We start from the raw sequence: 22,971 nt of genomic DNA on the forward strand, positions 1-22,971 counted from the left end.
GGCTGCAACAGCCGTTGTGTGACTGAATAAACCACTTCACTTTTGTTTGCCTCAGTTTGCTCATCTGTAAAATGGAGATAATAATAGTACTACCTCCAGGGCAATTCCCATGAATGAGACACTCCATCTTTTGGCTCCCAGCATTTTCTCTGACAATCCGCCTTGCATGGAATGTTTTCCTTCTTTATCTCTATCTGCTGTATCCTAGCTTCCTTTAAGTTTCAAATAAAATATTGTCTTCTGCAAGAAGCTTTCCTCAATTTCTCTTAATTATGGTGATTTCTCTTTGTTAATTATTTCCTATTTATCCTATATATAACTTGTTGTTATATATTTGTTTGTTTAATCTCTGTTAGATTGTAAGCTCCCTGAGGATATGCTTCTTAGAACTTTTTTTTAGTTTAGTATAGAGTCTGGCATACAGTGAGCTCTTAATAAAGTTTTTTGTTGTTGATTGTCAGATCGGCTATTTCTGTACTACGTGCTGTTTAACTTTTTTCTCCCCTGATTTGTACAAATTTCTTAAATGGCACGTTTATCCAAATAGAAAATGACAAAAAACCAGGAAGTATAGTTTAAAATAAGATGACAGAGGTAGGATCCAAAGTGATCTGGATAGGCTAGAATAAAAGAAGGAAATAAGCATTTATCAAGCACTTAGCATATATATATATATCAGCACTGTGCTAAGCACTTTCATTTATTTATTTAAAAAAATTTTATGGTTATACTTGTACATTCTTTTTTCTTTTTCTTTCTTTCTCTTTTAAAAACACATTTCCTTATGAATCATGTTGGGAAAGAAAAATCAGAACAAAAGGGAAAAACCACAAGAGAAAGAAACAGAAGAAAAAAGTGAATCTTGCTGTTACTATGTAATATATTCCTGGTTCTGCTTGTTTTGCTAAGCAACAATTCATGCAAATCTTTCCAACTCTTTCTAAAATCAGCTTTTTTAAAACAATAATATTCTATTACTTTCATATACTATAACTTATTTAGCCATTTAGCTGCTAGAAACATTTGTGCACATGTGGGTCCTTTTCCCTCCTTTTTGATTTCTTTGGGATACAGACCTAGCAATGGCACTGGTGATTCATAGGGTATGCCCAGTTTGATTGCCCTTTGAACATAGTTCCAAATTGCTCTCCAGAATGGTTGGATCAGTTCACAACTCTACCAACAATACATTAGTGTCCCAGTTTTCCACATCTCCTCCAGCATTTATCATTATCTTTTCCATTCATCTTGTGCTAAGCACTTTTTAAAGATATAGCATTTGATCCTCTCAACAATCCTGTGAGATAGATGTTAAATGATTCCCATTTTACAGTGGAGAAAACTGAAGGAGACAGAGGTCTCATTTAGGTCTCAATCATAAATAGTTTAGAATGAGGTCACATTTTAACTCCAGTCTTCCTGACTCCAGGACCAGTAATTATCCATCATTTAATTTCAATTGAGTTGGGTTAAATTAAGATAAAATATGCATGTATGTAGGTTTATTTTATCAGTACAACATGTGAGAAACATGACTAGAGAACAGTTGGTCTGAAAAAGACCTATAAGTGGGGTCAGTATAGATCAACAATCTAATATGGCAGCTCACAAAACCAAAACAATCTTAGACTTCATTGGAGGAGGCCCAATGACTAGAGAGGAGATGCTCCTACTATATAGCAGTCAGACCATATCTGAAGTGTTCTATTCAGAAAAATAACGACAACCTGAAGATCTTTGTGAGAAAGATAACCAAATGACTAAAGGGTCTTAAGATCATGCCATAAAGTACCAAGAGAAGATGAAATAGGTAGAAGTGAGGTCTTAAATTGAATTCAAAAATGTCAGTTTCTCAAATACAACATGGGGGAAGAGAAAACTTGGAGGGGAAATGATACCTTTTACCAAGTATTTGAAGATTGTCATCTGGAAGATAGGAATTAGATTTCCTAAGCTCATCTCCAAAAGGCAGAATTAGGAGGAAGGATTGTGGATTAGAGGCAAACTTCCTAACTATTAGAGCTATCCCAAAGTGGGTAAGGCCTCAGGAAACATGGGCTCAAATTGATTCATTTCAAAGAAACATCAAGTATGTACTTTTTTGTCAGGAACTGAGGACACAAAGACAAGCTAGTCTCTTCCTTCAAGAAGTTTACATTTTAATGGATGACTTACAGAGATCTTCAAGCAAAGTCACTTGCTGGATATGTTGTAGAGGGAATCCTTAAGGTATAAATTGGACCAGATGGCCCTTTGAGGTCCCTTCCAATACTGACATTCTATAATTTGGTGCCTACTTTAAGAATTTATTGGTCATTTTCTGATTAATAGAGTCAGAATCCCTTTAAATAGTTTGTCTCTTAAGTTAAATATTTCCCTAACCTCATTTGAACTCCTAGTTCCTAGCTAGTCTTTTTCTCCTAAACTTATAATAGCATAAAGACAAACTTTAGTCCCTGCATCATTCTAATCAGCTAATGAGTAGGGTCTGAATTAATGAGGCATTACTGTATTAAGTAATAATACTAACTGGATTCCTTTTGCTTTGGGGATTCAAATAACTCATCTTTACCTTATGAATGGCAAGAGGTAAGATTTATACCTTAGTATAAAGTCTGTTAGTCTGGAAAGGTGAGAGAGGAACAGATGGCAAAAGGCTTTGAATTCCAAGCAGATCATTTTGTATTTGTTGAAGAGAGACAATAGGGAGTCCTTGAAGTGTATTGACTACGGGGTGACGTGGTCAGAGTGCACTTTAGGAATTTCATTTTAGTGACTGAATGGAGGATGTATTGAAATAAGGAGTGACTTGAGGCAGGCAGATCCTCCAGCAGAGTTGTTGCAATAGTGAAGGCAAATGGTGATGAAAGCTTACACCAGACTGGTCCCAGTGTCAGAGAAAAGGATTGATATTAAGGTGAAATCAACAGGCCTTGGCAACAGATTAGAAATGGAGGATTGGGAGTTTAGGAGGAATAAAGGATGACTCCTAGATTGGGTGCCTGAGAGAGTGGGATGCCAGGGGTGCCCTTTACATTAATAGGGAAGGTAGGAGAGTCAGGCAAGGTTTAGACAGATAAGTTCTGTTTTAGATGTCTACTGGGCATCCATTTAAGATGTCTGAAAGGTAGTTGGAGATGTGACACTGGAGGCCAGTGCTTGGGGCAGGATACACCAATTTAAGAATCATCTGTAGAGAAATGGTGATTAAAGTCATGGAGATAAGATCACCAAGTGAAATAGTGTAGAGGGAGAAGAGAAGAGGGCCCAGGGCAGAATCCTAAGGGAAACTGTAATTAGAAAGTATCATCTAGAGAAAGATCCAGCAAAGAAGATTTAGAAGGAGCAGTTAAATAAATAGAATCAGGAGAGAGTAGTGTCCTGAAAATCTACAGAGAAGAGAGTATCAGGGAGGAGAGGGTAATAAACAGTGTCAAAGATCAAAGAGAGTCAAGGAGAATGAGGATTGAAAAAAAAGTCATAGGATTTAGCAACTTGGAAGAGAAAAGTCTTGGTGTCTGTCTTTTTTTTTTTTTTTTTTTTTTAAAGTCATTCTTTTAGAGACATTTTTTTAAGTGTACACTGGACAGTCAAGTAATCTTGCTTTTAAAAAAAGTCTTGCATGACATCTTGGATGTCATGTCATGTCATTTTATAACATTTTTGAGCATTAAAAATAGATATTCTGAAAATATTCTTTTAATAACATGTTCTAGTATTTAGTTTGGAATCAGTCAAATTGATGAGCCTCCAATTTGAACACTCCATTATCTTCTTTTTTAATTGAGATATTTGGCCTTCTTCAATTTTGTAGTTTCCTTCCTGTTCTTCAGAATTTTTTAAAAAAATTACTGACAGCTTAGCAATCATGTTCCTCAGTACTTTCAGTACCCTCGGATATTTTTCTTTTGGCTTCTTTATCGGATTTTTTTTTTTTTTTTTTTTTTTTTGGTGAATTTCTGGATGCCTTGCCTTCTATCTTTTCTACATTGTTGCTGCTTGAGCATGGTGGATATACATACACTGGCATTCTTCTTCCTCTTTCTTTTTCATTTTAAAGTATCCTTGCAGATAAGATAGAAGCATATGAACTGAATGATTACATAGTTAGATGGGTTTGTAGATAGCTTAATGACTCTCCCTCCCTCCTAAAAGTGTTAATTAATTGCTGGAAATGTAAAGAGAGGTTTCAACTGGGAGCTATAGGATTCTGTGGTGACCTATTCAATTTTTTTTTTTTTTTTTTTTTTTTTTTTTTTTTTTTAACCAGGGGTTGGAGAAATGATATGCTTATCAGATTTTCAGATAATAGGACCCTAGATTTAAATTTAGAAGGGACCTTACAGATACATTATTTAATCCAACTCTTCCCATATACCAGTTGAAAGAGCTGAGACAGAGAAATTAAGTGACTTGTCCAAGATCATACAAGTAGTAAATTCAATTTAATAAGCATTTATTAAACACCTACTATGTGCCAGTCTCTGTGTTAAGTGAGATACAAAAAGAGGCAAAACAATTTCCCTGCCCTCAAGGACCTTCTAATCTAATGGGCAGCAGATCCAGAATTCAAATTCAGTTGTCCAGTGACAACTCAAAACTGGGAAGGATAATGAACACAGAAATGATCTCAACAGACTGGAACAATAAAATGAAATTTCGAATACCGGAAGTGGTAGAAACTTTGGAAATCATAGATTCCAGCCCTTTCCTGATATGTGGATCTCCTGTACAATCCTTGTCAGATGGTCTTTCAATTACACTCCACACTAATTGAAAGTTTATTGTGTGCTGTATGGTATTAGGCTCTTACATTCTCTGAAAGAGTATGATCATCCATTCAATCACAGAAGGGTGAAAGTTCAAGAAACTGAATGTCATGTATTAGCTCCCAATTATTTCACTGGAAAACTGATTGAAAGAACTGGGCATGTTTAGTATTTATTTCTTATTCCCACTTATATTTTGAAGTAATATCTCCAGACCAGAGAGAGGTGCCTGGAATTACACATGCATCTGATAGGGTCTAGAGCGGATTCCAGAAGCCGGGAATGTTGTGCATTTATTTTTAAGAGATGTTGCTTTCTTGCTCTCCCTCTGCGTCTGGGGTTAGCTGCTACTCACTCTGCTTTTCCAACCTTTGGGCTAGTCCAAAGGGTGCTTCTCCTGAAAACCTTCCCTTTCTTTCCCTCCAGGCTTTTTACTTGGTCTTTATATGCTAATTTACCCTTTCTCTTGCACCTTTCCCTTCAGCTCTAACTTTCCCCTTTTCTTCCATTCTATTTGTGGCTCCCACTCCATTTAAAAACCTTCCCTCCAATACTTGTACTAATGGTCTTTGTTCGACTTCATTCCTTGTGGATCCTCTTTCTGGCTTTTCCAGAACGGTCTTCCGGTGATAAGCTTTCTTTGACCCGAAATAACTTGTTAGTTTACTAAAAACTCAGGTTGGCTTTTCCCGGGGTCAGCACTTACTCCGGCCCCAGCCTGTCCTTGGCCCCGGCCATCGCCCTGGTCCCACATCTGACAAGCACCCCCCTCCCCCTTTCCCTCCCATCCTCCCCACCCCTTTACTCCCCTCCCCTCCCCAAATCCGCCCCCAGACAGGGGTCAAAGGCAGACCCGAGCATCACGTGTTCGCACAGCACCACAAAACAGCTAAGAATCCGCCTTTGGAGTCAGAAAATCCAGTAGGAGATTCCGGAATCCTGCTGGGCCCCGGGGTCGGAGACTCCCTGCAGAATCGGGCTGAAACCTCGGGAGACCTACCGGATCCATCTCCGAACGCCAGAAGCGGGGCGCGTTCTTAGTTAGGTAGGGGAGCTTTTCTGAGGGAAGGCGGGGAGAGTCTCCCCTGCGCTCCGCGTGCGCCCTATTGTGTGTAAGAACCCCGAGGAGCTAGCCCCCGGGGACCAGCAGCCCGGGACCCTCACGATTGGAGCCCAGCCTTTCGCTTCCCGGGAAAACTTCCCAGCCCAGCCTGGGGGTGCCCTGCTTAGGGACCGGGGGCTGGGCACCGGGAAAGAGGAAGGAAGGAAGGAGGGCGGGCTGGAGGAGGCAGTGGTGGCGGCGCTGGCGCTGCGCTGTCGGGGAAGGGTTACCCGCGGCGGGGGCGGGGGGCCTGGGGCCGGTGGTTGCAGCGGGGCCCGGCCCAGGGCTCGGGCGGTCGTAGCGGCGGCTCCAGCTGGGGTGTGCACGGCCCCCAGCTTCTGAGGACGCGGCTCAGGGACACGGGGAAGCAGCGGCTGCAGCTGTCTGCGTCCTCTCCCAGGGGCGCCCGGAGCTCGCAAGAGCAGCAGGTAAGACGCGAGCCTGAGCCGGGGGGCCCGGGTCGGGGGGCCCGGGGGATCCCTCCTTCACTCTTTCCGTTGGGCTGGAGAACCATGCAGGCCGCGCAACCGGAGCACGAGCAGACTCCGCCGGCCGGGAGCCCTGGGCTCCGGTGTGACCCAACCGGGAGGGGCCCAAATACCGGGCCCCGAGAGGGAGCGCCGAGCCTCGGGCGGGGAAAGGGGGAGGGGGTGTGGGGCTGGAGACAAAGAGGAGGGGCCCCCCCAGGAACGGAGCTCCCGGGGGAAGGGGGAGCGAGGTGCTGGGCCGGGGCAGCAGCAGCTGGAGGTCACAGATAATGTCACTTGCGAGGAATTTTTCCCCACCCCCCTCCGGCCTCCCTCCCCTTACCCCCTCTCCATCCCCCCTCCAACCCCCCTTATCCTCCTCTCCAGAACAGGGAAAACTTTTGTCTTGTGTGTCCCAGCTTCGTGGAAAGGGAATGGGCTCCTATGGCAATGCGGCCCAACCGGTTTTCCCCCCAATGGCCTTTTCCTCTTGGGAAGACAGTGTGCGTTCTGCTCCCCAATCTCCTCCTCCCTTCAAAACACTTGGAAAATGTATTCCCCTTTTATAAGAACTGGGTTTTGTTTTGTTTTGTTTTGTTTTTTGGAAATGAAGGTCGGTAAAGGAAAAAAGGTCCAGGCCTCATTGAACACCCTATTAGGCTTCAGTGACCCTTAACTAGGGGTCCAGGAGCTGGACTATTTGCTCTTCGGCATGGGGTTAAGGAGACTACTTGGAATGAATTTAGTTCAATTCCATAAGCATATATTAAGCGCCCACTAAGTGTAAAGCCTTATGCTACTTGCTGGGGGTAAAGAGATGAAATCAAACTTAGTCTCTGCCCACAAGGATGAATGTTAAACTTAACAACGTTTGACACCGTTCACCATCTCCTTCTGCCTATCTCTTTCTCAGACTTTTGTGAGACTGCTTTTCTTCTGCAGTCTGATTACTCCTTTATGAGCAGTCCTCTTCTTGTCTCCTAAGTGTGAGTACTCCTAAAGCTCTGTCCTACAATCCCTCCATGTTTTCTCCTGTAGTGATCTCATCAGATCCCATGGATTTAAATTATCATCTCTATGCACATGACTCCTAATTTGTATTATCCAAGGGCCTTAATCTCCCTTTTGCCTTGAGTCCCCATCTCCAGCTGCTTTCTGGGTATCACCACCTGGATGCTCTGCTTGGCACAACAATCTCAGCTTCATCATTCCCTCCTAATCCTGCCCTAACTTCTAACATTGAGATTTATTTTGACGGCACCACCATTTTCCATTAGTGGAAGCTGGAAAAGCTGCTATTTCTTTGACCCTTCCTCATCCCTCAGGCCAAATCAGTTGCCAAGTCCTTTAGATTGTTTCCTTCTCCAAATCTCTTGAATTTGTCCTTTTTTGCCACCTTTGGTTAAGCCCTCATCAACTCTTTCTTAAACTATTGTATTAACTTTCCACCTAACTGTCTGCAATCCATCTTTTATACAAATGATAAAAATCTTTCTAATGTATAGATCTGATCTAATCATTTCTTGCTTGAACTCTCAGTGGCATCCTGTTGCCCTTAGGATAAAATGTAGACTCCTTAGGTTGATATTTCAGGTCTTCCACTATCTGGTTTCAGCCTTCCTTTCCAGCCTGATTTCATGTTGCTCTCCATTACACACATCATTTTAGCCTAACTGGACTACTAGCTGCTCTTTGAACTTGATATGCAATCTACTCCTCTGTACAATAATGCTGGTCATTCTCCATACCTGGAAGGTACTTCCTTAACTCTGAGGATCTGTCTCTTCCCTGCAGGCTCAATTTAAATGTCTACTCCTTTTTGAACTCTTCCTAGATTCTGTTATCTCAAAGTGTTTTCTCTCTCCTCAGAATTTCCTTCAGTGCTTTTCCAGAATTTTTCCTTTTAACTATTATGCCTTGCTTTGCATTACACTTTTGTCTGTACATGTTATATTCTTCTGCAATTGGATTGTAAGATCCTTGATGACAGAGACTGTGTCATTTAAAAATCTTTATAACCCCCAGGTTAGAATTGGGCTGAACCTCAATTAGTTCCAGAATAACAGTTCCCTTTGAAAGTGTTAGTAACAATTGTTCCTTTTTTGGGGGGTGGGGGAAGGGGGCATTTTACTTTTTGTCCTTACATATATCTTATGTCAAATACATGTTCTTTCCATTTACCATGAGGAACCTCCTCACAAACCTTATCTTCTTGTTTTATTTTGTCCCAGAGGTGACATTGAGTTCTCAAGCTCAGCCAGTGAAATTCCACCAAGCTAGATAGGCCTGATTTTATCATCTGAATTAAGTTTGCATAGGATCTTCACTGATAAGTTGACCATCATCAACTAATGGATGTCTTTGGTCCACATTAACTCATGAAGATAGCTCTACTAAGGGCTGAGGAGATGGGGATGGGGAATGGAGGGAAATATGTAATCTATATCTGTGGAAAGATTACAGTGAGGGAAACTGAGACTCTGAGAATTTAAATGACTTGTTTCGGTGACTGGAACTTGTCTTTGCATTTTGAAAACAGGGTCGTGTTGTCCAAAATTCATTGTGGTGTCTCCTCTGTGGAGAAATAGCCAGGTATCCTTTCCTACCTCCCTTCCATTATAGGAGCTTTGGTTAGCTTCAGTATATTCTTGGATCTTGGGAAAAGAGGATAAGGGAATTATTTGAATACTTTGATTATCAGCGCAGTTAACAAAACAAACATTTGCAGAAATGTTAGGATATAGTAAGATTAAGTCAAGGTGCATCTTCAGTGATCAAGATCCTTGGATAGCTAATGATTTTGTAAACAAGGGTTCTCCAGGTCAACTTTTTCTGAGGACACCTATCTTCCTATCTTCAGATTAGAAGGGAGCTGGAAGAGGGATATTACCTGACTCTTGGTCTGTAATTGTTACACCCATTTTACTGCTGATAAAAGAGACGGTTAAGTAGAGAAACTGCTTAGCCAAGAAAATATATCAGACACTTGTAGCTCAGAGACAAATTCCAGCAACCTCAAACATCTCTCTCCTCTGAAGGAGGCTGCTTAAGAAACCTTGTCAAGGCCAATGTGAGCTCTTGGTCTATGTGACAGTACCGACCTTGGGTAAATCAGAACAAGATTCTGTATTTGGGTTTTAGTTGCATGGACTATACAATGGATTAAATGAATCTGGTCTTTCTAGCTTTAAAACTTTTAACAAACATTTATTAAATACCTACTATATGCCAGGCTGAGTGCTGTGCAAAAATCATCTCACTTGATCTTCTTGACACAAATTGGTGCTATTATTATCTTTATTTTATAATTGAAGAAACTGAGGCAGACTTGTCCAGGGTCACACAGGGCTCTACCCATTGGAGTATGTATGGTTATGAGCTGGATATGGACCTAGGGTATGAGTTTTCCACCTCAATTGAAAACCCATGTAAGAGTTGAAGTCTGGCTGCTCTTTGAGGCAAAATTTTCCTTCTTAAGGTTGCTTAGCATTTAAAAGGTTGAAGATGAAGGGTGCTGAAGATGAAGGAATAAGTTCACCAGTTTTAAACTCACCACTATGCTGCTAATTTAAGCCTTGATTGACACCAGCTCTCTCTGCCTCCTCTCCCCTCTGATTGGAGGGCTGGAGGGTGGAGTACTAAACTCCTCCTAATGCCTTCTTTTATATAGTGCAGAAACTGGACTTCAGCTCCCTCCACTCAGCATCTGCTTCTCTTTCTGGTTTCTGCTGGAACCAGATGCTCATTTCCCAGGACCCTTCCAGTGCCCCACCCACACCCTCTCCCCTCTGCCTCCTTTTGTGAGTTTCTCCTTCTTCAGATTGTAACCTCCCTGAGGACAGGGATTGGCTTTTTACTGGTTGTATTTCCAGCTCTTAGCAAGGTGACCGGTGCATGGTGGTGCTCACTAATTGTTAATTGGATTGAATTGTTAGAAATTTTGTTGTAGGCTGCACATGTCCTAGGTGGCCCTATGGACAGAACTCTGGACTTGAGACGTTTACCGCTCTCTGCCTCAGGTTCCTCATCAGTAAAATAAAGGTAATAATAGCACCTGGGATTGTGTTGAAGAACAAATGAGTTGCCATATGTAGCATACTTTCAGGACCTGGAAGTGCTATGTAAATGCTGGCTATTATTGTTAGTTATTATGTTCTGGCAAGTAGAATAATTCCTTGCAGATTGCTTGGTCTGTGGTCAAAATACCTTTTGGTATGTTCCTAGATGCCAAAGAAAAAGCAAAGCAAGAATAAGTGTGAGATGTCTAGCATGTCAGGTGTGGCTTTCAAGAGGCAGCGTCTCAGGAGTAATAAGATCAAATGAGATAATATTTGTCAAGCACTTAGCCTGGTGCTTGGCACATAGCAAATGCTTAATAAGTTCTGGTTCCCTAGTCTCCTCTGTCTCCTGCATTAGATTCCTCCCTTTACACTTTTTTTTTTTTAAATGAAATAAAACCTAGAACTTTCCTTCACTTTACAGATAAACAAAATGAGACCCAGATAATAATGCATGAAAAAGATACATTTGAGATAGCTGATATTGCAGTAGAGAGAGTGCTGGGCCTGGAGTCAGGAAGACCGGAGTTCAAAAGTGCTTTTAAATACCCATTAGTTTTTTGACTTTGAGCGAGTGACTTAAATCTTTGTTTGCCTTAGTTTCCTCATCTATAAAATGGGAAATATAATATCACTTATTTTGTTGTGACTATCAAATGAAAAAATATTTGGAAAAGTGCCTAGTGTAGTGTATGGCATGTAATAGGTATTACATAAATGCTTACTCCTTTCCTCCTTCCCCATTTGAGACATCAAGGATCTTGCCATCAAACTTTCCCAAATGCCATCCAATCACATGTCTCTTTCCTGTTTACCCATGGGGTACAGCTTATTAGTCTACATGTAGCAGTTCAAGTTATAAACTTTGGTCTGGATTTGGAATCAGAAATTAGTCGCTGACTCTTGATGAGCCCATGTGGAGTTTCCTTGGCAAAGATATTGGAATGATTTACCATAAGGCACAAAGAGGTTAATTGACTAGTGAATATCTAAGTGAATTTGAACTCGGGTCTTTCTGACCTTGAGACCTAGTACTAAGTCACTTACCTGCTTCTTTGGAATCAGAAACTTAATGACACACTTAAACAGAAAACCTGGATTCAAACTCTGATTCTCTCAATACTACTTGCATGATCTTAGTAGTGTAACTTTCTTGAGTCTCAATTTCTTCATCTGTAAAATGAGGGGTTTAGGTCAGATGACCCTGAAGGCTTCTCCTAGTTCTAAGTTTCAGTTCATAAGGATGGAAAAGGACATCCAGGGATACCTGAGTCTTCTCAGATCCCTTAAAATTCTAAATCTATGACCCTGTGTCCTTGATAGGCTCCTCATGCCAGCATTGCATGAGCAGGGAAATATGGGTTTCTCATCCTCTCTGTTTGGAGTATAGTTGGTTAAACTCTTTTTTTGCATTGGTTGGATTTTATTTTGCAGGGTCCAAAATTCTGGAATGCTGCTGGAACCAGAAGAAATCGAATTGGGAAATGTTTGACAAAATAAAAATACAACACAAATAATGTTAATTCATGGTTTTCTAAGTCATTATTGGCCTCCCTCCTTTTTCAGTTTGACACTACTGATTAAGTATCTTGCAGTCAAATTGGGCAGAACATTTTTACAAACATGTGGGTTGTAAAGACCTTTGTTTGCTAAAAGCCTTGTAATGTATTTACAACAATAGTTCACATTTATATAAGTTTTAGTTTACAAATAATTTCTTCAAGTATTTTGGGATAAGTTGTGTAAATTGTATTCTTCCCATTTTATAGATGAAGCGAGAGAGATTAAAGAGAGAATCTCCCAGTCTTCATACTGTTAGAGATGTCTGTCCAAGTTTTCAGATTCTGAATCTCTCTACTATATCACCACTGTGCTCTTCATCTGACAATGCAATGTTCATTTGTTGATCTGTAGGCCCTGTTTCTCCCCCCTTAGGTTTCGCCCTCCTGGCAGATCATCTGAAAGTTATTTGTTAAATTCCTTTATGTGCTCCCTAGGAATTGAATTGGGAAATAGAAGGCGTTATGGAAGAAGTGTTGCCTTGAGAGTTAGGAGACATGGCTTTTAGTCTTAATTGTGCCATTAATTCATGGTGTGACCTTAGGCAGCTCACTTCCTCTTTCTGGGGCTGTCTACTCATCTGTAAAAGGTCCTTTCCGTCTTCTTTGTTCTCAGGCTCTGTTTAGCTCTGAGTTGGTCAAAATGTATACACAACTTTTTTTTGCTTGAATTTTTTTAAAAATCTTTATTTTTTTCACTTTACCTTTATGGGCTTCAGTTTCCTAACTTGTAAAATGAGGTTTGTTTTGTCCAACTTCTAAAGCCTGTGATCTTCCTAACCTGTGTCCATTCTCCTACTCAGAAATTTTAATAAGTGTTGCTGCTCACAGAATCAGAATTCCTTATTTATCTGTGTGAGGGCCTCTTCACTTGACTTCAGCCTCTTTAAGTAACCCTATTACCTATGACTTCTTTTTGTATATTCTACATTCCAGCCAAAGTGGGACTGTCTCCTTTGCTTGATTCTCATGAAGCTCTTTCCTATCTATATTCTTTTTTTAAATAGTATTTTTTTTTTCCAAATACATACAAAGGTAGTTTTCAACATTCCCCTTTGCAAAACTTTGTGTTCCCAATTTTTTCTTCTTCCCTCCCTCAACTCTTCCCTCCTCAAGATTAAACATGTGCAGCTCTTCCAAATATACTTCCATGTTTGTCATGCTTGCAAGAAAAACTAAACCAAAAGGAGAAAAACAAACAAGCAAACAAACAAACAACAAGGGAATAAATAAATAAATACTATGCTTTGATCCACATTCAGTCTCCATAGTTCTTTTTCTGGGTATAGATGGCAGCTTCCAGCTCAAGTCTGTTGGGACTGTCTTGAATCACTACATTATTGAAAAGAGCCAAGGCCATCCCAGTTGCCCTGTCTATATTTCATTGTTTATACGTGGACTTTCTTCATATTTTTCAGGCATTTTTCAGTGGTGTCCAACCCTTTATGACATTTGTGATTTTCTTGACAAAAATGCTGGAGAGTTTGCTATTTCTTTCTCCAGCTCATTTTACAGAGAAGGAAACTGAAGCAAACAGGGTTAAGTGACTGGCCCAAGGTCACACATATAGTAGATAAGTCTTCCTTACTCCAAGGTCAGCACTCTGCTGTTGCATCTAGCTGCCCTTCTTTATATTTGTATCTATTGAAATCTTTTCCATCTTTTAAAGTGCATGGCTAGTGCTGTCTCCTCCATGATGCTCCTCTGATAATCCCCAACTATAAGCAATGACTCACTTAAACATATCATAGTACTGTGTTTGAATCTCTGCTCTTCTTTTATATATTAGAGCTGAGTATTTCTCTTATTCATACTTGTAATATTATAAGCTTCTTTCAAGATAAGAGTTTTTCATCTTTATGTCCTCATTGTCCAATATAATACATAGCATATAATAGGCATTTAATAAAATATTTGTTGTATTGAAATAAGATCTAATCTGGGTCTTGGGAACATGGAAAGGAGAAATGAAAAAGGACATTTTACAGATGGGGACGAATGTGGCTTTTTGGGAAAACACAGACTGGATTTGTTTAGATGAAGGAGAGGCTTGATAAACACTTAGTAGTAGATGGAAATAAATTGAAACCTGACTGTGGAGAGCATTGAATGCCAGGGTAGAAAATATTATTCTGTTGGCAGTAGGGCGGTGTTAAAGGTTTTGAAAGAAGGGAATAGCATACACAGTAATATTAAATCAGGAGGTCTAGTTCCTTTTTGTAGAGAGGCCCAGAAATATTAAATGATTTGCTGGAAATTACATAGCAAATATATGAGCGAATCTGCACTAGATTTCAAGTGTTTTGCCCCTGAGGCTAGTTTTCTTAGAAGAAAAGAGAATGGAGAAGAATCTCTTGGTTGGGAGATCTTTGGGAAATGATGTTCAATTTGGTAGCACTCTCCATAGACACCAGAAACTGATGTCGGTACCTTTGAGATCATCCCTTAATTTTCTGGTAGAGGAGACTGAAGTCAGGAGGAGGGAAATGACTTGTTCCACTTCTGGTTTAAGAGGGAGCCAGGAACTCAGGTCTCCTGACTCCTGGTCTAATGTTTTGTTTTTGTTTTTAATTAAAGCTTTTTATTTACAAAACATATGCATGGGTAATTTTTCCACATTGACCCTTGCAAAACCTTCTGTTCCAACTTTTCCCTCCTTCCCTCCCTCCCCTCCCCTAGATGGCAGGTAGTCCCATACATGCTAATGTTCTTTTTATGGCACTGAAAGCTACCTCTAAACAGAGACCCTCCCCATTTACAATTCCCCTTTTGCTTCTGTTATCTTGGGCCTTATATCCTTTTCTTGGGTCCTGGACACGTGGCTTTTTAATAAGAAGCATGTCACCCCTTCTTTTCTGTGGGAACATGGGCTTGCCCAGTCATGGGACCCGTTCAGAACTTGCCACTTGCCACTTCCAAGTCAGGTGGTGCAGCCCTGCTCCGGGTGTATCTCACTTTGGGAGGAGCCCAAGTGAAAAGTGAGAGAGCCTGCTTGGTGACTTAGCTGGGTTTTTCCTCCAAGCCCATGTGGGTTTCAGGTGTGGTGTTTTTGACCCAGCAGTACCAGCTCCTCACCTGCTTAACCTGCTTCTTCTGGACCTTGTGCCATTGGGCCCGAGGGGCCTTAGCTTGTGTACACCCAGAAAATCAAGCCAGAAGCCACCTGAAGCAGCTTCTCATGGCGAGGCCCACAGCTGGCCATTTCCCAGTCCCTTCCTGCCAGATTTCCAGGTCCCAGCATCTGCTCGGCCCTATCGAGAGGCCCTTGTGCTTTATCCTCAGAAAGGAGCAGAACACTCCCTCTCAACATGCTGGGGTCCTCAAAGAGCACAAAGCATATCTCAGTGACTCTGTCTGGCTCCTTAAGGCATTTGAAGGAAAAGAGGACAAGGTGGGAGATGAGTAGGTACCAGGAAGGGGAAGGAGACCTGAGTTTGAGACTTTTTCTCCAACTGACATACTCTCAACTTTGGCAAGTGCTGCTCCTCTCCCTACTCCCCTCCAACCAGGTTATTTTTTTTTTCTTTTAAAATGAGAGTTTGTCTAGACTTGGTGATCTCTAAAAGCACTCTTAGCCCCATTGCTTGTTTGTCACAGAACTGTGAGGGTGCCAGGCTTCTGAGAACAGTTTGCCATACAAGCCTGCAGACTGAAATCCATCCCCTTGAGTTTCCACTCTGTCTTTGGATTATTTCTTGACTTCTCCAGCCTAATGTGATCTTCCTTTTTCTGTGACAAGAATGGTACCTAGGCTATCTCCTTTATATTCTTTTTTACATTCTTTCTATCAATAAGCTTTTGTTTTCTTATCAATCGCTCCTATTGTAAAGAAAAAAGAAAAAAATTCATACTGGCACTGTCCAAAAATGTGTGCCTTATTCTGAACCCTGAATCTGTCACCCCTCTCACATTCTTCATCACTGGTCCTCTGGAATCATGTTGGTTAGTATATTGTTCAGGGTTACCAGGTTTTCCAACACAGACTAACAGACTGTCTTCTGCTGGATCATCAGTTGTGGCCCATCTGATGGCATCCATTGTTGTCTTGAACTTTCCTTGTCTTTCTATTTTGAAATAAATGATTAAGGCAATAAACCTTGATTCAGTATCTACTGTGTTCCAGGCACAGTGCTAAGCCCTGTGTGATCCTGTGGTTTCTTTACCCAGCTGTAGCTTTTTAACCCAATCCTAGGCCAGAGATCTTGTTTGGATTATTAGTTTTCTCCACAGTACCCTGGGCACATAGTAAGTACTAAATAAAACTTTACTGGGTTTGATTTGATTTGATTTGATGGGTAAGGGAAGAATCTGCCCTGAGTTGGTGTCTGGGATGGTTGGGTGGGGTAAGTAATAAGGGTAGGGGGGAAAAACAAATTCTAGCCTTTTTATAAGGGTAGAGTAGGAGTAGCTGATATACCATCCTTTAAGTAATATCTGCCCAGATACAGTCATAGCTTTTGCCAGCTTCACAGAAATGAGTCATGAAGGAAGAAAAAAAAAGCCCTTGGCTGGAAGTCATGGGACTTGGAATCTCCTGGGATCCAGTGCCAACCTTGCTGGTAAATAATGACTGTATGACCTTTGACCAGTCACTTGAATACTCTTACTTTAGATTTTTCATTTTAAAATGAAGGGACTGGATTAGATGAATCTCTGAAGACCTTTCCCCCAAAGGTAATTGGGGTTAAGTGCCTTGCCCAGAGTCATACAACTAAGAAGTATTATCTGAGGCAGGATTTGAACACAGGGCCTGACTTCAGGGCCGGCCCTGCCCCCCCTAAAGATTTTTCTAGTTCTTCGATTATCTTCTTTGTGTCTCTAAAATAAGGGGAGTTGGAATAGGATTTCTAAGGTTCATAATGTTCTATGCTCTAATAATAAGACTCTAATGTTCTGTGCTCTGAGACTTTAAGACTTCCTGTGTTATGTACAAAGTTTATTAAGAATTTGAGGGCTTTGAATGTAACCTATATCAGATTGGTTGCCTTCTTGTTGAGGGGGCCAAGGAAGGGGAGGGTGAGAATCTGGACCTCAATAGTTTTAAAAAACAGATGTTAAAAATCATTTTCACATGTAATTTGAGAAAAAAACATTTTGGAAAATAGGGGGGAAAGAATTTGTTTCCTAGATACCTAGTACTGTACTAAGTATTCTCAAATACACAGAGCAATGATAAGACATGAAATTTGATATTCTGTTAGTATGGTGGAGATAAGTCTAAAGTGATAAAGTAGGACAGTATATGCTGTGAACGTTCTGAAATAAATGGTACAGACCATAAGTGCCATAGAAGAAGCTCAGAGAAGGGAATGAATGAGCACTGGGCTTGGAGAAGGCTTCTTGGAGGTGGGAGGGCTTAGGCTGAGCTTGGATTTGCAGGCCTGGGAGTCAGGAAGGTTTGGATCAAGTCTTCGACACATATGTGCTAGATTACCCTGGGCAGGCATGGGGTTAACATCACAGGTCCATTTCCCATTCCTGTGATCCGGAAGAAAGTTGATGAATGAAGTAGGTACTCTACATTGAGAAAATGCTTTGGAGCAACAATATAGAGTCCACAATGAACATAATTTGAGTGGCAGGTGAGAAAGGAGACATGTGTGCCAGTTTGGAACAGAGAAAATCATCTAATGTAATTTTTGAGATGGGGAGACTGAAGGAGTGATTTGCACAAAATGAATTCTGAATCTTTCCCTATTCTATGCCACTGGTCTCTGAGAAGAGAGAGACAGAGATAAAGAGACAGATAGGAGACAGGGAGATAGAGACAGACTGAGAGAGAGAAGAGAAACACAGGGAGAGAGAGAGAGAGAGAGAGAGAGAGAGAGAGAGAGAGATTGCAAGGTTTTGTGAAGTGGGTTCATGTGGATATAAGCATGAGACGGCTTTTGGTAGGACTTGACTCTTTAATTTTGAGGAGTGGTCCACTATAATACTCTAACAAGGACTGACAAGGATGGGGTGTGGGTCTGGCTCCTGGGGTGCTGCACTTCATTGTATTAGGGAAAGGAGGAGCCTAAGTGGCTACCAGCCAGATAAGAAGGGAGGAAAGACTGAGAAGGAGCCCGGTGCTGAAGGAAATAATGTATTTTCCGAGCTTTCTGCGGATTCTGGAAACAATAGGGGAGTGGGGAGGAGGAACTATTAAAGGGACCTGATAGTGGGGGGGAGGGAGAAGGAAGGAGAGAGAGGGTGGGGAAGAAGGGAAACAGACTCTTGGACTTGGCTTCTGTTTCTTTGAAGGATGTTTATGTAATTTCCCTAGAACTATAGGGCATGATCTCCTGTGCCCCTGTAGGGCTATACTCACTGAACAGCTGTCCTGAGCCAGGACCTCCCCCCATTTCCCACTGAGTTCAGTTTTTCTTTGCTCAATCACTCTGCAGCCGTTGGGAGGGGAATTAATACAAGGCTGGGGAAAGCTGCCTACTTTTACAGAAATCTGTAGAACAGAGCATGTTAGAATTGGATTGGACCTTAGAGTTCATCTAAATCCAAACCCTGCCATTTTCCAAATGGGGAAATTGAGGCCCAGAGAGATGTGATTTAAGAAGTGATTTACCCAAGGTTGTTACCTAAGGTTACCCAAGGGGAGATTTAGAAAAAGAATGCCCAATATCCCAATTCCCATTCCAGTGTTGTTGTTGTTTTAACCCCTTTTTCCATTAAATTAGTTCAGCAAGATGCACATGAGAGGAACTATATAGGGAAGCATTTTAAAGATTCTGAATCTTACAATAAATAGTGTGCTATCTCCTACACAAGACTTCTTTGCATTCCCCCCCACACCATTATTAAAACTCTCTTGAAATTAACTTATTATTTTATCTATACTTTCTTTGTATTTACTTGTTTCCATGTTGTATCACAGACACCCTCCCTTCCTCCCCCAGTGGAACATAAGCTTCTTGTGGGCAGGTGTTATTTTCCATTTGTATTTATAGCCCTGGTAACTTATTTTAAAATTGAGTGGAGAGGATATTAGAAAAGGCTTGAAAGAAATGATGAAGAACAAGCCTGGCTCAGAAGACGAGATGATAATATGTGCCCCTACCTTTTTGTAGAGGTGGAGGGTGCATTGAATTTATTTTGAGATTCTTTTGATGTTATGATCAATCATACAGATTCCCCTCCTCCAGTTTGTATTAAAAATACTCTTTGTTATGGGATGACTCTGTCACAAGGGGATGAGGGGGAGATTATTAAAGAAAATTTAGTGTGTTTTTTTTTTTTTTTAAACAAAATACATCAGTAAAAACTCATTTTTAAAAATAGGAAAGATTGGGAAGATAGAGAACAAGAGAAGAGGAGAGAATTCAGTGACAGGCAGGCTTAGGAGATAGAAATCTTTTGGGTGAAAATTCTCCAGGTGGCTAGAGAGAAAGCATTTTAAATGCTGGGCTCTCCAGATCTTTTTTCAACTCCCTTCTCTGTTTCTACTTAGAATGCTCCTGGAGGTGTCAAGTTAAGATTATGAACTCTGTGTCTTAGCCTTATCCTATTACCTAAACATTCAGTGTTAGGGAATACCATGGTTCCTTACCTAGTGCCTTATTTTTTTTAACTAAGTTTTTGTTGATATCTTTTATTTCTTACATCATCATCATTATCTCAAATATTCCTCTTCCTGTACCTCCCAGAAAGCCATCCCATATTTTAAAAAAAGTGTATTTTAGAGAGAAAGAATTAGCATAATTTTAAAAAATCAATCAATAAAATAAAATAATTTGAAAACATGTACAAATGAGTTACATCTGTGCACTTCCTATTTCCAAGAAAGGGTAGGTTGGAGGGTATCTTCTCATTTCTTTGTTAGCATCTTGCTTGGTCTTTATAATTTTGTTACATTTACTTTTGATTTATTGGTGTGTCATTCTTCTTCCCACTTACATTATAGTTACCGTGTTTATTGTTTTTTTTTTGCTTTGTTGCCTTCTGTCCACAGCAGTTGATACAGATCCCATGTTTCTCTGTATTCATCACACACATCATTTCTTAAAGCCTAGTAATGTTCCATTTACATTCATGAGCCATAATTTGTTTAGCCATTCTTTGATTTTGTTGAGAATGAAATCTACCTGCCATGATTCAACTCAGGTACCACCTTCTAAAAATAATTACTATAATTGCTAGCATTTATATAGTACTTTAAATTTTAGAAAGCACTTACTATAGGTTATCTCAATTGATCCCTACAACAGTCCTTCGAGGAAGGTGCTATTATGCTCACTGTTTTATAAAGGGGGAGACTGATACTGAGCAAAGTTATATATAATTTACCAAGAGTCATATTGCTTGTTAATTGTCTGAGGCAGCATTTGAACTCAGGTCCTCCTCTCTGACACAATAGAATCCACAATAGAGTTGAGCACTCTGTCCACTGTATTATCAATCAGTCTTCTATTCGAGTTCTTCCCCGATACCCCCACCACCTTCTCCTTCAAATTCTATTTATTTTGTATATAGAGTTATTTACATGTTGTCTACCCTGATAGGATGTAAAAGCTTTGAGGGAGGGAAAGTTTCAGTTTCATTCTTTATTCTTGGTATTCATCACAGTACAGACTGTAGAAGATAGCCCAGAGTGTTTTGTGGTGTTCCATTAAATTCAGCAGCCATTTCTTAAAGTGCATAAGGGCATCCATGTTATGTTCTGGAACATGAAAGAGGTTCAGAGGCTAAAATCTCTCATTTTACAGATGAGGAAACTGAGACCCAGAGAGATTCAGTGTTTTGCCCAAAGCATGTAAGTAATAAGTGTCAGAGGCAAGATCTGAACCTCTCTGACTTCAGAGTCAATACCTTTTCCAGTGTTTACTCTGCTGCACTAGGGAGATTAAAAAATGAGTGAGATGATCCCTGCTCTCATAGTCTTTACACCTTGAAGGGGAAATTCCATGAACTTAAGTAATTCCAGTGGTAAACAGAGCAGAATAAGTACCTCTGAATTACACAATTCTTTGTGAAACTGGAAGACTGTCTCTGACTGGAAGAGTGGAGGAAAGCTTCCTGGAGTGGAGGTGACATTTGAGCTGGTGAAGAATGGGTAGATGTAGGAGTAGAATGCATTCCAGGTTGAGGGACTTCTGTGAACCAAATGTCAAAGACATTTATGGAGGCCAATGCTAGGGAATACTATGAAATAAGGCTGGAAAGATAGGATAGAAGGCATGGATACCATGGGAAGGAGTTTGGACTTGATTCAGTAAGCCAGAGAATTAAACATTAAAGATGTTTTAGTCGAGGAACAATGTGATGGAGACTCTAGTTCAATAAGATTTATCTGACACTTGGGCAGGATAGTTTGGGAAAAGGTAGGGGGTGAAAGCTTGGAGTCTGTGAGACCAGTTGCAGTAGTCCAGGGATTGGACTTTGATTTAGGGGAAATATGAGGGAATAGAAAAAAGGGGGACAGAGGTCAGAGATATTGCAAGATGGAAATTTCCAGCCACTGTGGCCCCCCACATAGGGTTGGTTATCATGCAAGGTTGGTTCCAGTGATGTTTTTTTAAACTCATGTGAGAGCAGTTCATGGGGAAGGGGGAGGGCTAGAAATGTATTTGCTTGTCCTTGTGGGAGTCCTTTACTTTCCTGACCCCAGATGCTGAGGCTTCAGATACATTGCCTGTCATTTCCAGGGCAGCTGGGAGCTCTGAGTCACATCCAGTAGACTGGGAGAGCTGGAGCAACAGGGCTATTGTCTGTTGTCATGAATTCCATTATTCTCTAGGTGTCTTTGCCCTCCCCCATTCCCAGTCTAGAAGAATCTGAAGAGAATAAACCAATACTAAATCATAAATCAGTGTGCACAAATAAGATGAAAGCTATTCGAATTTCTGCTTGTTGTTGTTTAGTTGTTTTTGTTGTCTGACACTTTGTGATCACATTTATTGTTTTCTGGGCAAAGATATTGAAGTATTTTTTCATTTCCTTCTCCAGTTCGTTTTACGGTTGAGGAAACTGAGGCAAACAGAGTGAAGTGACTTGTGCAGGATCACACAGCTAGTAAGTGTCTGAGGCCAGATTTGAACTCAGGAAGGTGATTTTCCTGACTCCAGGACCAGAGCCCTATCCACTAAGTGCCCCACCTTTACGCTTTCCAAAGTCACTTAAATATTGTTTAATTGTCTTTTCTCTTTCCCATACCCTTCCCCAAGTTGTAGTTTGGGAAACTGGAGGCCTTTGGATATTTCTGAATTTTCACACCAGTTTTGGAGAGCAGGTCAGGGCTTGCTATCACACTTGAGGAGAAAGAAGCCTCAGGACTAGTATAGAAAGGACTAATCCTGCTCTGGGCAGGATTTTGAGTCTTGATTCTGCTATCAAATAGCTCTGTGATTCCAAGCAAGTCACTTCTTTCCTCTGGACCTCAGTTTCTTTTCCAGTACAACAAGGAGGTTGAACTAGATGTTCTCTGTGATTCCACTTGTGCTCTGACAGCCTGTGTTCTCTGGCTGTCCTTTGAGTTAGATAGTCTATGTTCTAAGATACTGTGAAACGCTGACATTTCATATCTTACAGATCTTTGTAGCTCTGTTGATTTTTGGTGAATCTTGGATGTGATAGGAAAGGGAGCCACATAATTTTTAAGGGCCTGAGTGCAGTCCCTTCCTGGTACTGCTTTGCAAATAGCTTTGTCACCGAAGCCGGGGTTATGTAACCAGCTGATCCCGACCTGGCAGTGAGTAGAAGAAGATTTTTCTATTTCATTCTGTCTCAGGCAGTAGAGACTCCCCCAACTCTGCCTCTAAGCCTCTTTGGCAGTTGCCTTAGATAACTTGTTAGCTGGCCTTGGTGATGGAAATTGGACCCTAGCTATTCTGCTACTCGATTTGTTTAATCTCATGGTTTAACAGGCCTTTCCTTGTCCTGCTGGTTTTTGTTGGAACAATGCAAAAGTATCTGCAGCCTGTGTGAGGGACAAAGATGTTTATCAGTCCCTCTGGAAAAAACTCCCCCCACAACACACACCAAGCAGCAGGCAAGAAGCCTGTTTTGCTAACACATGACTGTCTC

The 22,971-nt window shown here is 40.9% G+C and overlaps 1 protein-coding gene across 2 annotated transcripts in view; it reads left to right on the forward strand.

The window, feature by feature from the left end:
• The first annotated feature begins 5,639 nt into the window (after positions 1-5,639).
• The window catches only part of NDST1 (N-deacetylase and N-sulfotransferase 1), a 51,297-nt gene continuing 33,965 nt past the window's right edge, over positions 5,640-22,971 (forward strand). For both annotated transcript variants that reach the window (XM_074291798.1, XM_074291797.1), the window contains exon 1: positions 5,640-5,814. The gene's annotated coding sequence lies outside the window, so the exon portion shown is untranslated. The remainder of the gene's footprint in view (positions 5,815-22,971) is intronic.

This window comes from Sminthopsis crassicaudata, chromosome 2 (genome assembly GCF_048593235.1).
Source record: "Sminthopsis crassicaudata isolate SCR6 chromosome 2, ASM4859323v1, whole genome shotgun sequence".
Classification (NCBI taxonomy): Eukaryota; Metazoa; Chordata; class Mammalia; order Dasyuromorphia; family Dasyuridae; genus Sminthopsis; species Sminthopsis crassicaudata.